We start from the raw sequence: 17,694 nt of genomic DNA, 5'->3' as shown, positions 1-17,694 counted from the left end.
ATGGGCGCCTGCTAGAGTGGGTCTGCGGGGCGTCTGCCTTCCCTGTGTCACCGATGAACAAGCTAAGGCTTGAGATGGTGGAGAGACTTGTCCACGATGGTCCAGTGGACGGAGTGTGGACCCCACAGTTGGGGTAGTGAGGGTGCCCCGCAAATAAATAGCATCCCTCAGCCCCGCCTGAGGACTAGCAGAGGGCACACCAGTGTCACCTCACTTGCCATCTCAGTCGCATGCTGCTGGCCCCCGGTGGTGGGGAGCTGTCCCTCGTGAGTGAGGCAGGTGTCGGGGGCTGCCATGAGCCTGGGGGGACACAGGGAGCTTAGCTTTCCTGGGGGACTCCCTCCGGGGAGGGAAGATGAGTTGCCTGCCCGTGTGTTCTTCCCCGTTCACTATGACCTGTGTCATGCCACCTCCTTCCGTACAAGATGCCACCAGAGTGTCCCTGAATGAAGCAAGGAGGCGCTCAGAAGCTGGAGGCTTTCCCAAGGTGTCATGATGGCAACTTAAGGCTCTGCCCTTGGCCCCAAGCCCCGTTTCCCTCCAGCTGCTGACTCTAATGCATCATGTGTTTGCAATGAGCTCGGTAATGCCAGCACCACCCAGCGCACTTCTAAGTCACTTTCTGTCCCTGTGGCCTCGGTGAGGTCTGGTTCACAGGAGGAGAACCCTGCCTGGGTTCAGACAGGCTCGGTGTGGTGGGGGCTGGTCCCCACAGCCTGGGCAGGGTGTCCCCTCTGCCCACCCACAGGGCTGGCTGTGTTTGAGTCCCTCTGCAGCCGCTCCCTGTTTGGAAAGGGGAATGGGGTGGGGGGCGGGACACAGAGGGTCTCTTGGGAGTGCAGAGTCCCTGATTTCCAGAACGCCATTGGTGAGAGAGGATTAGCCCTGGTTTTGGTCAGAGTTAATGGAGTGAAACAGCAAAGCTGTTTTCCTGGGTGCTGGATGTTTCTTCTAAGTGTTCAAGGCCATAACCAAGGTGGCTAAGTCAGCGGATTGTCAGCTTTCCAGAAAGTTCTCCCCAGAGGCTGTACGGGCCACAGGGCTGCAGCTAACTTGGCCCTCCCCCACCACCTTTTTTTTTTCTTTTTTCTTTTATGACTTACTCTGCTAAGAAGAAGGAGGGGAAAGGAATGGCATTTCTCATAATCACCCCTCCCATGTTCCGAGAGTGCCCGGGACGGAGCCTGCCTGCTGCTAGCGTGGGGAGCTGACAAAATATTTAAATAAAGGCTCTGGGGAAAAGGACATGCTTAGATTACGAAGAGAAACTCCTCACAGTTATGGTCTCGGCGTATTATGAGCCTCTATAATTACACCTATTCAGCACTGCCATTTCCAGTCACCACGCAGCCATCCGAGGGAAGACGGTGCTCTAAAAATGGCCCCAAGTGCAGTCTTTTTAAAAAGGCAGTTAAGATTCGGAGCTATAAATAGTGTCTTTCCAACAAATAGCAAAGATAGTCGGTTCCCTCTTTGGACTCTGCTGTTGAGGCCCCGTGTCCTGGAGGATGGTTGGGGGTGGGCGTGTGGGTGCCTCCCCATAGATTTTGAATTCTTGGGGACCCCCCCAGCATCCTGGGGAGACCCGGTCTGCTGCACGGTGCAGGGGAGGCTGGCCTAAGCTGTCACCTCACTGTCTGCTTTTGGAGATGCGTCTTTCCTGGTGGCATAATAAAGCCACCACTCTAAGTCATCTGCCCCGGCCCCAGCCAGGCCTTCCACCAGCAGTCTGCCACCAGCCCTGCCGAGAGCAAAGGCCAGCCTGCTGGGCCGCACTGGCTCTTTGTGGAGTTCCTCGGTCACAGAACCCGCCAGGTCCTTCTTGGTTCGGCTCACACGCGCCAGGAGCGCAGAGGCTCTTTGACACCGTTTCATTCACACCCGTCCACAGCGGCGTCACAGAAGGAACATTGTTTACTGTCCAGAACTGGCGCACACCGCAACCGAGCTGCAGAACGTGAGCTGTGCTCCACCTACTGTGGAGGGAAAGTTGGGGCTTCAACGACAGCCTCATGAGGACAGCGTTTGAAAAGTAAAGGCTGAGGAAATGGGAAGAATGGCAGGGAAACGATGACAGCCCAGGTGTCTTTTTCACTGACCCCCTTTCCCTGTCCTGTCCCCCCCTCCTGCCCTTGACACGGTCCAGACTGATGGCAGCCCCACTGCAGTGCACGCTTCCCTGCCCGTGGCCATAGGCACATGGACCCTGGTGGTAAATATGTGAGAGCCACAGGCCACTGGCGAGGCAGGCCCTGGGCTGAGGGACACTGAAGGGACTATGTGGGACCAGCTAGCGCTGGTGACAGCCTATAGCCCAGAGTATGCCTGCCCCACTTCTGCCCCTCAGGCAGCACCCCTCCAGCTTCTGCTTGGTGCCAGCTGGTGTCCGCGCACTCGCCAAGGCAGCTAGGGTGGCCGGAGAGTTTGGCCGCAGTGGCCGGTGGTCAGCCTCTCCCGGGGCTGTCCCCACATCCTTGCAGAGGCTCCATAAAGCAGGAGCAGGGCCTCGGGTCTGGCCCATTCACCTTTCCGGTGTGACTCCTTAGCCACGATTGGTTGGTAGGAAGGCGAGAAGGCGGAGTCATAAAAGCAGTTCTGCAAAATGCCAAGCGGGTTTTCTGAGGGCCCCCGGCCATCTGGATTTGCGCACTGAACATACCATGTTAACGGGTTTTAAAGTAGAAACACATGTGACTCTGGAAGGCTGGAGATGGGGCCGCGGAGGAGACAGTAGTTTCAACTTGCTGTTTGGTGTCTCCCGATACAGTAGCAAACGTGAAAAGCTATTATGGTACATGGAAGCGGTTCATTGCGTAATGACATCTTCATAACTTGCCCTGCCAGCTGGCTTCTCTCAATAGTCTTTGGGGGGAAATTTTGCTTTTTAGAAGTATTTCTGGAATAACGGTAGAGGGGGGAGACTTTCTGTGTCCTGCGCCACTCCACCAAACCCCGGGGCGGGGGGCGGGGGACTTGTACCAGACGTCACGGGGATTTACAGGGATTTTCACAGTCTGCTCCGTGGACGGTGTCCAAAACTCTTCTCTGTGTACTGCTTCCCCCCAAAACGACTGTGTTTGGAGAGGAGACTGATTGGGGAGCAAGGACTCTGATACCAGACTGCCTGGCTTCAGAAACCCCAGCATCTAACCATGTGCCAGCTGAGCGGCCTTGGGCAAGTTACGTAACCTCTCTGGGCCTCAGGCTCTTCCTCTGCGAAATGGGGTAACAGTCACGCCTGCCTCCTAGGGATCTGAGAGGCGTCGTTCAGACGACGTCCGCACCGTCTTGGCCGGCCTCATCAGAGCTCGGTAAAGGGCATGATTGTCCCTGGGCACAAATGTGCCTGCAGCTGGTTTTCAGTTACCCGACCTCTGTCCAGGGGTGGGTTTGGGGTTCTGTTTTGTGAGCATGCAGGGGAGGAGGCAAGCCAGCTTCCCCGCAGCAGAAGTGTGGTGGGAGCCCAGATGTGGAAGGACGGAAAGCCCGCTGCTGCTCTCTGGGCCACGTGGGAGCTGCCGCCTGCCCGGTGGGGACGGTGACACTCCAGGGCCCACGTCACTGATGACACAATGGCCACCAATGAGAGCCCTTCCCCCCAGGCTGACCTGCACACTGAGGGGGTCAGAGATGGAAACTGCTGATTCTTCCACTGTCTGTTCTTGAGCAACGATGAGAAGACCCCGTGACCCAGGAAAAAACCACAGATGCCAGGAGGGGGTGGGGCTGGGCACTTCGGAGGAGCCTCTGCCGGGCTGACAGGCGAAGCGTTTGAGGTTCTTGCCCAGCTGCCTTATTAAAAAACAACAGACCTGCTCTGCCTGTGCCTCAGTCCCCCGAGGCCCATCACCCGGACAGGCCCCAGAGCGCATACGAGTGTCTGCCCTTGCTCGCCAGCCTTGCTGTTGCCCGTCCCCAGCACATCCGTGTGCAGTTGATTCTGGGACGTCCCACAGGAACCGCTTAAACCAGTGGGCCACGGACTCTCTCCCACCTGCACCCCCAGCTGGCCTGCATCTGGGCTGCACACAAGCAGCAGTGAGAACCGTGGGCTCAGGGGCTCCTCTGCCTCTCCTGGTCCCGTCTCTGGGTAGGAGGCTGCGCTGCGAGGCAGGAATCTGCGGGAGGGACAGAAAGGCAGGGAGTCCACAGCCTGGCCCTCAGGAGGGGGAAGCCTGTGCCACTGCGAGCTGTCTTCACTGCCTTGGCCCGTTATCCAGGATGGGGGGGTGGGAGGCAGCCTGCAGGTTTAATCAGGATTTTAGAGACCTGTATGGTGCCCTCCTAGGCACCTGCTGGCGGCTGACCCCTCATTTTGTAGAGAAGGAAGCTGATGGCCAGAGAGGATAGGCGTCTGCAGATTTGAATTTTAAGCATTGGAGTCCAACAAGCCTCGAGTCAGATTCCAAGTGCTTCTGTCCACTTACTCTCTGTGTAAGCTGCTTACCCTCTCTGGGCCCCAGTTTCCTCCTCTGTGAAATGGGGGCACAGACACTGCCAACGGTGATTGTTGCGGAGTGAGTGAGGAAAGGTACGTCAGGAGCCCGACAGTAGGAACACCCAACACGTGCCGCCTCTGGCTTCCCACCCTCCAAACAGTGACTGAGCCCCTCTGTGTGCTGAGTGCTTTGACGTGCCAGCGCGGTCAGAAGTGGATCCTGTCCTAGGAGCTCATGTGGCCTAGTGACATCTGGGGCCACCTCCACCCGGCTTGTAGATTTCTCTTCTCGTGGGTCCTCGGTACGCAGAGGGAGCATTCTTGCATTAGCTGAAGGCTTCGCTTGCTGGTCCCAAGCCAGCCCTGGACGCCGGCCCAGGGGACGTCCTCACCGGCCTTGCCTGTAGCCTAGAACCAAGGATCTCTCTCCTCGAGGTGAGTGGAAGTACGGAGCTGGTGATGCAGTTCTTCCTTAGATCTGTGCTGTCACAGCACGTGACAGAGACACCGGCTTGCCAGTAGAACGCGCCCACTGCTGCAAACGTTGGTCAGTTTTCCGGAGGGTAGAGGAGAGCCATCTTTTCAAAACGGTACATTACGGGGGGAAATACACCTGTCCTTACGTCACCCGCGTAAAGAAACGCGCTCATTTCAGGCACTGTCAGGCAAACCAGCGCTAACACATCAGGCGCCCGGGGCCTGCACTAGCGGACAGGTGAGCCTTGCTTGAAAGAGAATGCACACTGAAGGTTTCAAACCAATGGCTGCAGGCCTCGGAGGCTGGTTCGCTTTATTGAGTTAATTGTTCCTCCTGCCGGTTCCCAGGGAAAGTTGCTCCCTTCCAGCCCTGTACTGGGGACCATTGCTCTATGCTGGGTGCACCACAGACCTTAACTGGCAGGGCTACCACACAGTTGTGAGAGACGAGGACCCCTTTCATAGATGGGAAAAGCCGAGAGCAGATCCCAGGCCAGGCTGCAGCAGAGTTGGGACGGGAGCTCAGGGCTCCTGAGCCTTTTCCTCCGCCTGCACCCCGCCCTGCTTTCGTAAAGAGGGTGACACTGGGCAAAGCTCCACCCATGTCAGGCGATCTGCGCCCTTCCTAACTCGGACTCTGGTCTCCCAGAATGGAACACATCAGTAACAGCCCCCCGTTAGTGGGACACACGCACACAGGCCTCTCTGTGCAGATGGCCCTGTCCCCAAAGCGGAGGTTTTGTGTTTTCCTTCCATCCCCCTCCTCCTAGCCCCCAGGCCTGCCGCCCTCCCCAGGGATGCTGTGGTTAAAGGGTTCCAAAGATCCCACTGTCTGGCCCGGGGCAGGCTCCACTGATCAGCCCACCTGAGCCAGAATGGGCCTGGGCGCCTCCTCCAGTGTGGTCACATTGCCCGAGCGCAGCCCGATGAATAGGCCGCCCTTTATGGCCGGGACCCTTGTGCATATTTCTCGCTGTACAGCTGGTCCGTTGTGCTTAGGAGACAAAGACCCCGTGTCCCTGACTGCCCATCCCCCCTGCCTGTGCAGGGCAGTGTGTTTTGTGTGGGTCTCTTGCTGGAATGAGGCAGGCGTCGGCCTGGGCTGGAGAGGAGCAGTTATTAAGAAAGAACTGCCCAGGAGCTGACATGTTTGTGGTCACGGGCCAGAATGGCCTAGAAGGTCACCTGTGACCAGTACCGTGACTCCTACGATCTTGTCATTGGTTGGGTTGGCTCTGCTTTGCATCCTTTGCCCCTATGCCCTTAGACGCCTATTTTTTCCTTTTACTGTGAAAGTTCTGGACATGTGGGTCCTCGAACTGCTTGCAGGATGTTTCTGGGCCTCAGTGGGTCTATGCACGGTGACCTGGAAACTGCCAGGAGGTTGTGCTGATGGGGGTGATGGAGACCGGAGGGTAGAGTCTCTGTTGCACCCTGAGTCCTGGGAGGGATACTGGGGCCTGGGGAACCTCTGCCCTAATGGGAGCTTGTAGCCTGTGCCCAGCGAGGCACAGCATGCTATAAAGTGTGGTCCTCACCTACAGAACTAGGAGTCTCAAAACGTGTGTGATTAGTGCAAAATTGGATGCCTCTTCATTTGCTCCTTCGTTCGGTTAACGGTGCGAGCACATGATCAGGGCTGACTGATACCATCCTGCACCCCTGCTAACTCCTGCCTACGCAGCAGCGCTTACACACAGCCCTCCATTCAGGAGCAGGTACCTCCTGGGACCAGCGTGACTCTGTGGGTCGTCAGCTGCCATTCTGCCTGCGGGTCTTGTTTCACCTCCCTCGGTAACAACTGTTTACGGAGCACCCTAGATGCTGTCCCAGGGTGCCTTGCATCGGTTGCCTCACTGAATTCTTGCAGAGTTCCTCTTTGATAGAGGAGCGAACTGAGGCTCAGAGTGCTGGTTCCCCGGGGACACTCACATGATATGCACCCGAGGTGGGCTGTGCCGCCCCGCTCTGCCTGTTAGTGTATCTTGTTAGGATAGCATTTCCAGATTTCCGGAGATGGAAGAGATCGTGACGGAGTTCCCTCTTCTGTAGGATAGAGGCTGAGTGTTTCAGCACAGCGCTCTAGGCTTCTCATAGTTCCAGCCAGTCTTCCCCACCTCACCTCGTACCACTCCCTGGTTCCTGAGCCGCAGCATCCCACCTGCTGGTTCCTGGCACATGATGCTCCTACAGACCAACCCGACTTTGTACTCGCCCTTACCTTCCCCTCGAACACACTTCTCCGGCCCTTTGGTGCCTGGAAGTCATCTGTCCTCGTGCACGACTCCACTGGGATGGGCGGACAGACAGACGGCACCACCTGACTAGAAGCCTTCCTGTAATCTCACAGGCAGTACTACTCACCTTTCCTTCTGCTCCACGACTGCCACAGCCTTGGCAGTTCTGTGCTGGGAGGTTGGCCTCTTCCTCTCCTGCTAAGGGCTGGGATCTCCCTGAAGACAGGGACCTGTCTTATTATACCCCGGGGACCAGCACCCTACCTGGCACGTGGGCAGGCGCAGCGGTTACTGATGGAATGGCTTAGTTTGCGCAGGTTCGTGCAGCAGCTGATGCTGTACCTACCTTGGCTTCAAAAGCGGAGGAGGGGAAGGCATCTCAGGCCAGTGTGCCCTTCTTGCCACTCTCCTCTCTCCCGGGCTCCCTGGGTTTGGTGAAAATTGGCTGTAGTCACAAGATACCTCTCTAGCCTCCTCGGTCACATCTGTTTACTTTCCCAGGGAGAATAGCAATTTAGGAGGAGCGAATAGAAGTGAAAACCCCTTTCCGCCTAGCGGTTGCCTGCGTATGCTGGGGCACATGGGCCGATCCCCAAAGACATCCTCACAGACCAGAGAAATTGGGGACTGTGTGAAGATCTGTCATTGACAGGGTTCGTAGTGGCGTCGCCTTCTGGGCTTTCTTCTTGTTTGGAGAAGTTGAGAAGCGGCACAGCAGACCTCAGACCCACGCTTACGGGCTTACGTAGGGCTCAGTCCTTAAAAGGTGAGCTCTCCTTCCCAGGGAGCAGGCCCCGCCCTCCATGTGGGAACTAACACGGCGGAGGGATACGCACTTGAGGCTGCGGAAAAGTTAATTCCTCTTGGCACGGCCCCAGGTGTCTTGATTAAATGGTCTGTGAAGTGCTGAGATATCTTGATAATGCACGTTTTACATTTGATTATATAATAAATTATGTTGCTCCTAATAAAATGTAAAGTGAGCTTAGGAAGCCATTAAGGGCTGCACCATATACCAAGGAAAGGACGTCTCCAGACGGGTGTGTGGGAACCGAGCACGCTGGGAGCCGGACGTCGGCGGCCGGTGGCTGCGGGTGGCTGCGGGCGGCTGCGGGCGGCTGCATTTGCTGCTGCCAGGGTTACGGTTCTTCCCCTTGCCTGTGTTTCCAGAGGGCAGCCCGCACTGAACATGCAGCACAGCGTTGGCATCCGAGAGGAAAATGGTTTTAGTCACTCAGTGATTGAGGGAGTGAGGATGTGGCCCCTCTTGCGCAGCTCAGGGCAGAAGTGAGAAAAGAACTTGGGGAGGGGCGGGGCGGGGCGGTGCTGTGCACGAGGCTGCCAGCTGCCAGGTGGGGCCTCCCACCCATTTACGAGGCAGTGAAAGGCGGTGTGGAGAGGCACACCGAGGGCTTCGGGGCAGCCAATTAGGACAAGCGCTGCATGGCGCTCGCTGCCTGCCTCCGCAGCAGCTGCACCCCGCTGGGGAGGTGGCAGGATTTAATAGAAGGGGCATGCTCAAACCCATCCTTTGAGGAGCCCTTGGACGAGGACTCAAGGATTCTCCCATTGGTGCCCTGGAGGGTGATGTTTCCCCGAGACGCGTACATGGAGCAGGGAGTTTGCGAAGTTTAGTGAGCAAATGCTCGTTACCAACGTTCAGAAGGGCCTGTTCAAAACCATCCATTCTGTCCCGCCAAACTGCTGCAACATTTTTGTTCTCGCCTAAAACACTGCTATCAACCAGTTGGAATATAGGCCCGGAGTATCGCAGGGTGTAATCTAATTAGTATGAAGTCAATTCAGTCGCTCCTTTTGTATCTCGTGATTAAATAAGTGAGGAAAATGGCTTGAAAATTAGGTGCTAGAACGACCCAATTACATTTCTGTAGCTTTTTGTATTCAATTTCATAAACAATTTTGCTCTTCGCTGGTTAATCAGTGAATGCCTTTTTCCAGTTTGAAAAGCACTTTTGAAATTATAATGCAATTAAATTGTGTGTGGATGTTCTGGCATAGCGAGTGTGAAAGCCGGGGGCTTGGCAGGCTGCCTTGCTGTACCTTGACTGTAATGAGTCCCCGGGCTGGCAGCTTGCGAGTGTCATTCATAATATTGTCCATGCTGGGTTACTGTAAAGTACAGCTGCCTTAACCGGCAGTTAACCAGCGACCGCCTGTCCCCTCCCTCGAGCGGGGTGTGTGCGTGCCCGCGCGCCTCGTGCAACAGGCCTGTGCCACGGAGGCTCCAGGACAGCGGGGCCGCTCTAGAGCTCGCTGAGCCGCCGGAAAGCTGGCGTCATTCCGTAGCTGAAGCCTGTGCCGCTTCTCTGTGACCAGGGAAAGGTGGAGCGAGCTTGTCCCTCTTCTGCATGGCCACCCCGTTTTCTCTGTCAGTAGACTCTAGGACGGGAAGGGAGGACAAAGAAATGGTCTTGGGTACCTTTCTGTGGGCCCAGCATTACAAGAAATCCCTTTCCCGGGCCCTTCCTGTGACCCTGTAATCTGTAAGGGAAATAGTAGCCTCTCGGTTTTATAGATAAAGATGCTCAGGCACAATGAGATTCACTAGCTCTCCGTGTGAGTGTTGGCTCTGAGATTGTGGCTTAAGCTGATCTGACTCCAAAACCTGTTTCCTGAATGTTTCTGTGCTGGGAACACTAACGGAAACAAAGGCAGGGGATCTGGATGGGGCTGGGTGCGGGGAGCCCAGCAGGGTCCCCGTTCTGGGGGAGGGAAGAGTTGGTCATCCTCACCTCAGCCCCACCCCCCACCGCCGTTCTGGGACAATGCTGGAATTCACAGGGCCACTGGACAGAGAGAAAATGAGTGCTTCAGATTTTCTCTGCCGTGTCATTGTTTAATCGTGTTCCTGTTCTTGTGGACTTTAGGGTGCGAGTCAGGATAATCTGTAATGTGACCCCAGGGTGGCGTGGTTCCATGCGTATGAGTTCCAAAGGACTTCTGGCCCCCAGATCTTGCCCCTCTCAGTGGCGAAGTTGCCCTTGCCTTTTGGATGTGAAGCCCATAGCAGACAAGCTCCCAAGTGCAGGAAGGGGGTTAAATCGTTCTGCTTCTAGAATTTTCTTAGTGGCTTTTAGGGGTTCAGCTCCTAACAGTTAACATCTAACTCCAGCCCATAATCTTCCTTTCTTCCCTGTTGATACTGTTTCCCGATAGATGCCTTCGAACTACAACTGGTTTGCTGGGAATGGGTGATACTCAACTCCTGGAGGGTCCATTTCAGCACATTCCTTCATGTTAAACTTGACCTAGACTTTCAACCAAAGGGGAGTCGCTGGGGCCTGGTTATTGTAATGCCTGCTGAGTGGGAATGACGAGCTTTACACTCAGGCCGGCCTCCAGGAAGCTGGGGGAGCTGTGATGGTGTTTACTGGTGAGAGAAGAGGTCGGGGGCTAGGAGGGAACACACCTGGGCCTGGCTGGCAATGGGGGGCGGAGGGGGCGGAGGGGCACAGAATTTACTGAGCCATCTCAGATTTGGGAAGACTCTTGCATGTCGCAGCCTCTTTTTAAAAAAAATTTGGCCACATGCCTGGGAGATCTTGGGTCAGGTGCAACATCTGTTTTGCAGTAAAGCTCAGCAAAGCTAGGATGGGGAGGTGAAAGGGGTGGGACGGCGGATTAGAGAGAGGAGGGAAGATAGGGCTCCTGGGACTAAGCTTAGATTTCGCTGGAAAGCACGTTAGTAACTGTTAGCATGTGCTTCTAATCATCTACTTGCCAGATGTTCCCAGAGAGGGAGACGGCGGGGCCTTGCCGGAGAGTCCTCTGGTGGGGAACTAGTAGCTTGGAATTGGATGTGGGCCCCAGTTTGCTTGCCAGGTGTTTGCTCCTTCCTAGAACATCTGGAGGGGCGAGGCTAGAGAGCATCCCTGCCCCAGCCCGGAGTCTTGGGGTCTGCTGTCTTACTGATGGATCCTCAAAAAGCTGCACATTCTGGCTGTGAAAGGAGCCACGAGATGCTCCGAAATGACCCCTCCTTACCCAGGACCTGATTCGTCTCAAAGTCTGAACTCTCAGGGCTGAGCCTGAGGCACCAAAACAAGGCTTCCTGCACACCTGGACTAGTGAGACCGCTATTTTTGGAGAGATGCAGGTTTCTCAAGATGCTCAGAGGAAGGAGTAGCCAGAGACACATGTAGAACCAGTTCCTGACCAAATGTCTGGTCTGAAATGAAAAGATTCAAGATACGTTTTAAGGCGACAGCTGTCCTAAACCAGCGAGCCTGTGGGAGTTCCATGCCACGCACACTGCCATTCAGGGCCTTCTGGGTGTGTCTTCCCCATGGAACCAAGGTGACCTTGCCGGCAGAGACCACCAGACTACCCGGTTGGTGAAGGATTCTGGGGTGTAGGACTGGATCCCGAGATGGCAGCAGGAGGCCAGGCCCTGGGTCCCTGAGTGGATGTGCCATCGGCTGGGCTCCCTGGCCAGCCTCTGGGACCCTGCTTTCTCCGAAGAGCCAGGTGGGGAGGGGCATGCAATGGGCCTGCCTTGGGAGTGAGGGGGGCGGGGCTTTGATCCTGATCCAAGCCACTTGCCCACACGCACGCACTCAGGAGAACACTTAGGAGTGAAAGCAAACTGAAAGGAAATGATGGGACGTTCATGTGATGGATTATTACACATCCATTAAAGTGATGTTTACAGGGAGTCTTTAAATGACATGTGGAAATGCTGATGACATAATATTGCATGAGAAAAGCTATAAAGTGTATACACACTGTAAATCATGTTAGAATTAGAATCAGCTGGGAAGCTCTTAGAGAATATCCATTCCCAGGCCCCACCTCAGACCAAGTAAATCCGAGTGTCTGGGGGCGGGGCCGCACATGGGGTTTTTACAGCTCCCGCTGACTGGGAAGTGTGGCGGGACTGAGAGTCACTGCAGTCAAAGCCGTATTCGTGGAAGGAGAGAAATGCTCCTCGCTGCTACCAGTGGTTTTCTCGGGCGGGGGTCTAAATCTGCGCCTTAGTCATTTCTGACACTCCCAAGGTTGTGCAGGTGGCATGGGAGCCACGACTGGAGTGGGGGCCCCTGCCAGCTGGTAAGCGTGGCCAGTGCTGGGGACCCAAGTCCGGCCCCTCTCTGCAGCCCACTCCCCCTCGTCCCGGTCTCGGGTCCTGGAGGTGCTGTTGAATTGGGCGTGTGTTTTTGCGCTGTCCATGGTGAGGCCATAATGCTTGTTCATAATCTTTATCAAGAAAAATAAACAACCAAACACAACCTATGTCAGACCAAGGGAGGACCCAGCCTAGTCCCCAGTGGTTTTGCTCACATGGGCAGGTCTGGGCCACCAGAGGTGGGCAGCTTGGGATGTGAACTCCACATAAGGTAGAGGTCCCCACAGCCTAAGCCAGGTGGGCGAGTGGATGAAACTTGCCTGGCTTAGCTCTCCTCCCTGGGACTTGGGGCACCAGCAGGGGACAGGCAGTCAGGGCAGCCATGATAGCCTCCCCACTGCAGAACAGCGTGGAGCATGAGCCACAGGTGGGTCCGGGCCTCCGCCTGCCGTGGCTGGTGGCCGGCTGCTCGCTGGCTGACGAAGACCAGGGCAGGAGCGCACAGCGAGCTGGAATTGGCTGCCTTGGGAAGTGTTGGGTCTAGCTCAGAGCTCCGGAGCAGGAGGGCAGGATGCTGAGCAGCATTTCCTCTCCGGAGCTGTGGCAGCTCCAACTAGGAACTGAGCTGTTGCTCAGTCCTGGCGTCGTTTCATCATTCAGCTCCGAGGAACCAGCGGCAGGGAGCCTGCCACCAACCTTTTCCTGCCTGTCACCAGGGGGACAAGCCACCCCCAGCAACAGGAGATTTAGTCCACCACTAGCTTTTGTGGTTTGTTAGACCTTCCCCCCATGAACTGCAGGCTGAGTGGCCTGACAGCGACACCGAGAGAGGGGACACAAGGAGGTGAGAGAGGGGGGCCCGCTCGGAGGGGATGCGGCCCCACCATCCAGGGCCCGTGCCGGCTGTTTTGTTCTGCCTTGTCTGGGAGGCCCATTTCTGGCCTCGCTTTGCCTCAGATACCTCTCTCTGGACAGTGGGTATCTGGCTGGCAAGCCCGGGGATGCCTCCTCTTGTCCTTGTCATTTGAGTCACAGTGTGGCCAGTGTCGGGGCTCATCCGGCCTGCGCCTTGGTTTCCTCTCGGGTTCACGTGGGAGCAACAATCCCTCATGAGACCCTTCACCCGAGGATTGTGAGGATGAAGTGAGATAACCTGTGGCAACGGTCTTGAAGAGACAGTGGCAAAATAACAACAGTAATTCTAATAAGGGCACATCAAGGACAAATCCAGACACTCGTTGGTTCTTTTTCTTCCTCCAGCTGGGCAGGTGAGCAGCGTACACTTGAATGGAAGGTCAGTACCTTCCACAGCTGACCACGTGCTTCTAGCCCCACAAAAGCAGGAGAGGGTCCCAGGTCCTCTCTCTGCCAGTGCCCATTTTCCTCTGGGTCACTGCAGCCTGTCCTCCACTGCCCTTATCTTCCAGGGCCCCAAAGAAGGGCGTTGTATAATTAGGGCAGTGAACGTGGGTGCTTTGGTGTGTGTGGCAGGGAGCTGAATGGCTGATCAGCTATTCCTCAGAGTGGACCCATGGCTCGCAGCCAGTGGAGGGCAGGCGGCCCCAGTGGGTGTGTGCGGCAGAATGAGGCCCTCAGGCCCGGGCTTGCTGGGAAGCGGTGGAGGACCTGGCATCACCTAGGAGGACTGTCACAGGTTCGGATCGGGATGCAGAGGCTTAATCAGCAAAGCTATTTAGGTCCCAGTGAGTCTTAACTGTGAGAATTATTTTGAGCTTCACCCTGTTCCGGAAATGTTGGGTTTACTAAGCAAGACGGTATTTGGCACCGGCAGCCTGGACAGGAGTGAGGACTTGCCATGGAAGCCGCTGGGCTCAGAGGACTTTGCAGAGCTCTGGAACCCAAGGCTGGCCACTGGCCCAGGGAGGCCCAGTCTTGGAACTCTGGCTTCGGAGGAGCTGCCTTTGAAAAAACCAGACTGTTTTCCTTTTTCCTTGAGGAAACCCGTCCTGAATTCGAGTTACTCTGTGTGTGTTTGTCAGGGGCCATGTTGTCACCTGGAAGCACGGCCGGTTGAGCCTTGGGCCATTCTTGGTGCATGAGCGGGTGCTGGCCCCACAGTGCCTGTGTCAGAGGGGGCTGGCACTTTGGCGGGGACGCGGCACCCTCTGAGTGAAGGGCCCCCTTGCCCCGGAGCTGGCACTTCTGCCGTGGAGGCTGCCACCCCCTGCACGTCAGCACGGCGCCACAGTGGGTAGCACCTGCTCCCCCACCGGCCTGACTTAGAGGAGTCTGGTTTGGGTTTCTGTTGTAAACGCTATTTTTAACTGTGCTGAGCAGAGAGCTGGCTGTGGTGGCTGTAACTTATGGGTGTTCGGTGACCTGTGCAGTGGTAACAGGAGGCATTCTCACCGGAGCTGTCATGCAAGTGTGGACGTGCCCGGAAAGCCGGCCCGAGGATCCCGGACGGGCACGGTGACTGGGGACAGAGCTGGGGCAGGAGCTCCCCCTGCCCGGCCCTGGATGCACGCGCCCTGTGGAAACGCCCGGGCAGCCTCCCGGGCGCCTCTCGGGTTGGCTTCTGCTCTGCTAACCTGGGCCACTCGTCAGCATCTGCCCTTACTGTTTGGCAGTAGTTACTATTATTGTAAAAATCCCAGCTTACATTTGTACTTCACAGATGCATTGATCCTTATTAATAACCTTGTGAAGCAGAGTACTGTAACACAAGTATATAATAGTATTGATAATAACCAGGAAGTGCCATGGCTCAGTGGATTGAGTACTGGCCTGCGAACCAAAGGGCCTCCGGTTTGATTCCCAGTCAGGGCACATGCCTGGGTTGTGGGTTGGGTCCCCAGTATGGGGCACACGAGAGGCAACCACACATTGATGTTTCTCTTCCTATCTTTCTCCCTCCCTTCCCCTCTAAAAATAAATAAATAAAATCTTTTCTACAAATAACAACAACAGCCAGGATCTTCTGTTTACTGATCCCTGGGGACGTGTCGTGCTCTCTGTGCAAAGCGTTCTGTGCTACCTCATTGATAAGATGGGAGGGGGTGTTACCTGGATTTTCATTTTTCAAATCCATTCACTTGACCAATTGTATGGAGTGCGAGTTCTAGGCATAGGGAATGAACAATGCAGACTGAAACCTCAGGTCTCAATGAGGAAGCTAGCCTGTGTCAGTCACAGGAGTCACACGAGGTGACACCGCCTCTGAGGGTGGGGCCGGGGTCAGTCCCCCATTGCCGCGGACCCTCAGAGCCACCCAGGCCGCATCTGAGCAGTCGTTTCGCCTCCACCGTGCCGCAGCCTCTCCAGGGCAGTATCAGCGCTAACCCTTCCGTTTATTCTGGTTGCCCTTCCCGGGGCCAAAGGGCAGAAAGGGCCAGACTTCAGGGACAGAGGGACCCCTGGGCCTGTCTCCCAGCCCAGCTACTCATGCAGAGGGGCCATGGCGAGAGACTTCACTGCGCTGAGCCCCGGAGTGCTTGTTTGTCAAACTGGGGCGCTGTTACTTGTCTTCAGGCAGGTTGGGGGAATAGAGACAATGTGCATGAAAAGGGCCAGTGAGATGTATATGCTGGACGAATGGTGGTGGTTGTGATGGTAATGACAGGGACCCGATAAAGAGAAGCAGGTGGGTCGGAAAGGAATGTGGCTCTGCCCCTGCCGCAGCGGGCTGGGACCCTTTGGTCCCAGGCTGGAAGTCACTGTGTAGCCCCTGCCCACCTGTGCTCCCCAGCCCTCCTGGGGCCATCTGGGGTCAGCAGTGCTGCCTGTCCTCAGGGAGAACGAGTGGCCGAGGTGTCATTGCACCCCTGGCCTCTCCCCAGCCCGTGCCGAGGCCTCCACCACTGACAGCTTCTCTCCCCATCACGGTTTGGTTATGTCCCTTCACAAGCCAATGAAATGAAATAAGCAGGTCCATTATACCTCCTGGGTGGCAGAAAACCAGGAACAAAGAACCAGAAGGCAAGACCCTTGTGAGTCTGTGGCATAGTTATTGGATAGGAACGTCCTCCTTCGAAGGGATGGGGCGTGGGACGTGGGGCAGGGGTGGCTCGGGGCTGAGCCAATCCACAGGTCCCTGGCAAAGAATGTTATTCTGGGCCATCGCCTGCCCCCTGCAGACCCTCCCGGAGCCATCTCAGCCTGCCCTGGGAGGTTGCCATCCTGGAAAGGAAGGCTGAGTGCGTTGTGTAGGGCCCGTTGTTACAGGTGCAGCAGCAATGGGCGGCAGTGGGCGGAGCCAGGTGGGTTCTGTCTCAGCTCCTGCCTTATCTCTCTGCCAAGTGCAGCAGAGCTGCTGGTGCATCTGTCTTAGGGAGGAGCAAGGCAGAACGCTCCCCGAGCCTTCAAAGACACAGAATTGTTGCGTTTTGTTTCAAAAAGGAATCCCAGCAGGAGTGGCGCTCCGTCCCATGGGGCCTGTGCTGTCCCCTCCAAGGCAGCTCATTCGTGGGAAACAGTATTCAAACAAGGACAGAAGTGACGGGGCACAGTGAGACTGGGACCAGTGTCCGTGGTCCCTGTGCACCTCACAAGTAGGTCTAGATTAATTTTGAAATGCCCAAACCGTCTCATTTCCAGACCCAGAGAGACCACCCACGGATGTCTCAGGAGGGTTCTCTATGAAGTTGTCTTTTAGCTCTGGTCTCTGTGGGAGTAATTGGTGTAGTGACCAGTGAGTTACTCCTGTGCTTGATACGTGCTAGGCAAGCAAGGGGAAAGAACAAAACAAAAAAATGAAGAGATAACAGCTCAAATCCTGTGCGAGGGTGGGAGGAGCCCCCTGCCTGCTGAAGATGATTAAGAAATAAAGAAAAAGCCTTTCTTGGAGTCCTGATGCCCGCTCAAAGGGAAAGCCAGTTTTGTTTATGAAAAAGAGGTATAACTCAAGCTGTTCAGGGGCACAGCACTTACGCAGAGTGAGATGCCTCTTTTGTGGGTGGCTGTGTTTCTGCCCCACCCGACTCCTGCCCCTTCCTTGGTCACTGGGGACTCCGGAGGTATTGTTAACGATGACATCGCTCCACTCCCCACCCCCACCCCCACCCCCACTACTCCCCAGCAAAGCTTTGGAAAAATAGCCAAGTGTTCAGCAAAGTCAGAGGCCTGGCCTTCCTTCCTTTCTCGCCCCTCCTCCCCTTGTTGAGAAATCTCATTATCCAGGAGAATGATTGTGAAACTCCAATCTGCCTGCAGCCGAGCGAGCGGTGGGCCGCTCCTCCCTCCTCCACCGCCACCCTGGTCCCCTTGTCTGTCTGCAGGGGGAAGACGGATATCTATATATTAAAGCTTTAAAGATCTATAAATCTGAGTTGATTCTCTGGCTGGTGACAGCCCAGGCTCTTCCCCACCACGTCTGACAGGATCTAATGGGTTTACAGTTGTTTGAGTGCTTCTCCGAAGCCAGCGAAAGCTCTTAGTTGGGGGACGCGTGAAACGGCATCGTTTGTTCTGGGCCCCTCGGCAAAGCCGGAGGATCA

General features: G+C 55.9%; 1 protein-coding gene across 9 annotated transcripts in view; it reads left to right on the top strand.

The window, feature by feature from the left end:
* MSI2 (musashi RNA binding protein 2) overlaps positions 1 to 17,694 on the top strand; it is a 372,306-nt gene that overhangs the window by 264,072 nt on the left and 90,540 nt on the right. The gene's annotated exons all lie outside the window — the stretch shown is intronic.

This window comes from Phyllostomus discolor, chromosome 8 (genome assembly GCF_004126475.2).
Source record: "Phyllostomus discolor isolate MPI-MPIP mPhyDis1 chromosome 8, mPhyDis1.pri.v3, whole genome shotgun sequence".
Classification (NCBI taxonomy): domain Eukaryota; kingdom Metazoa; phylum Chordata; class Mammalia; order Chiroptera; family Phyllostomidae; genus Phyllostomus; species Phyllostomus discolor.
Note: the sequence above shows the minus strand (reverse complement) of the source record. Positions and strands in the feature narration are given on the sequence as shown.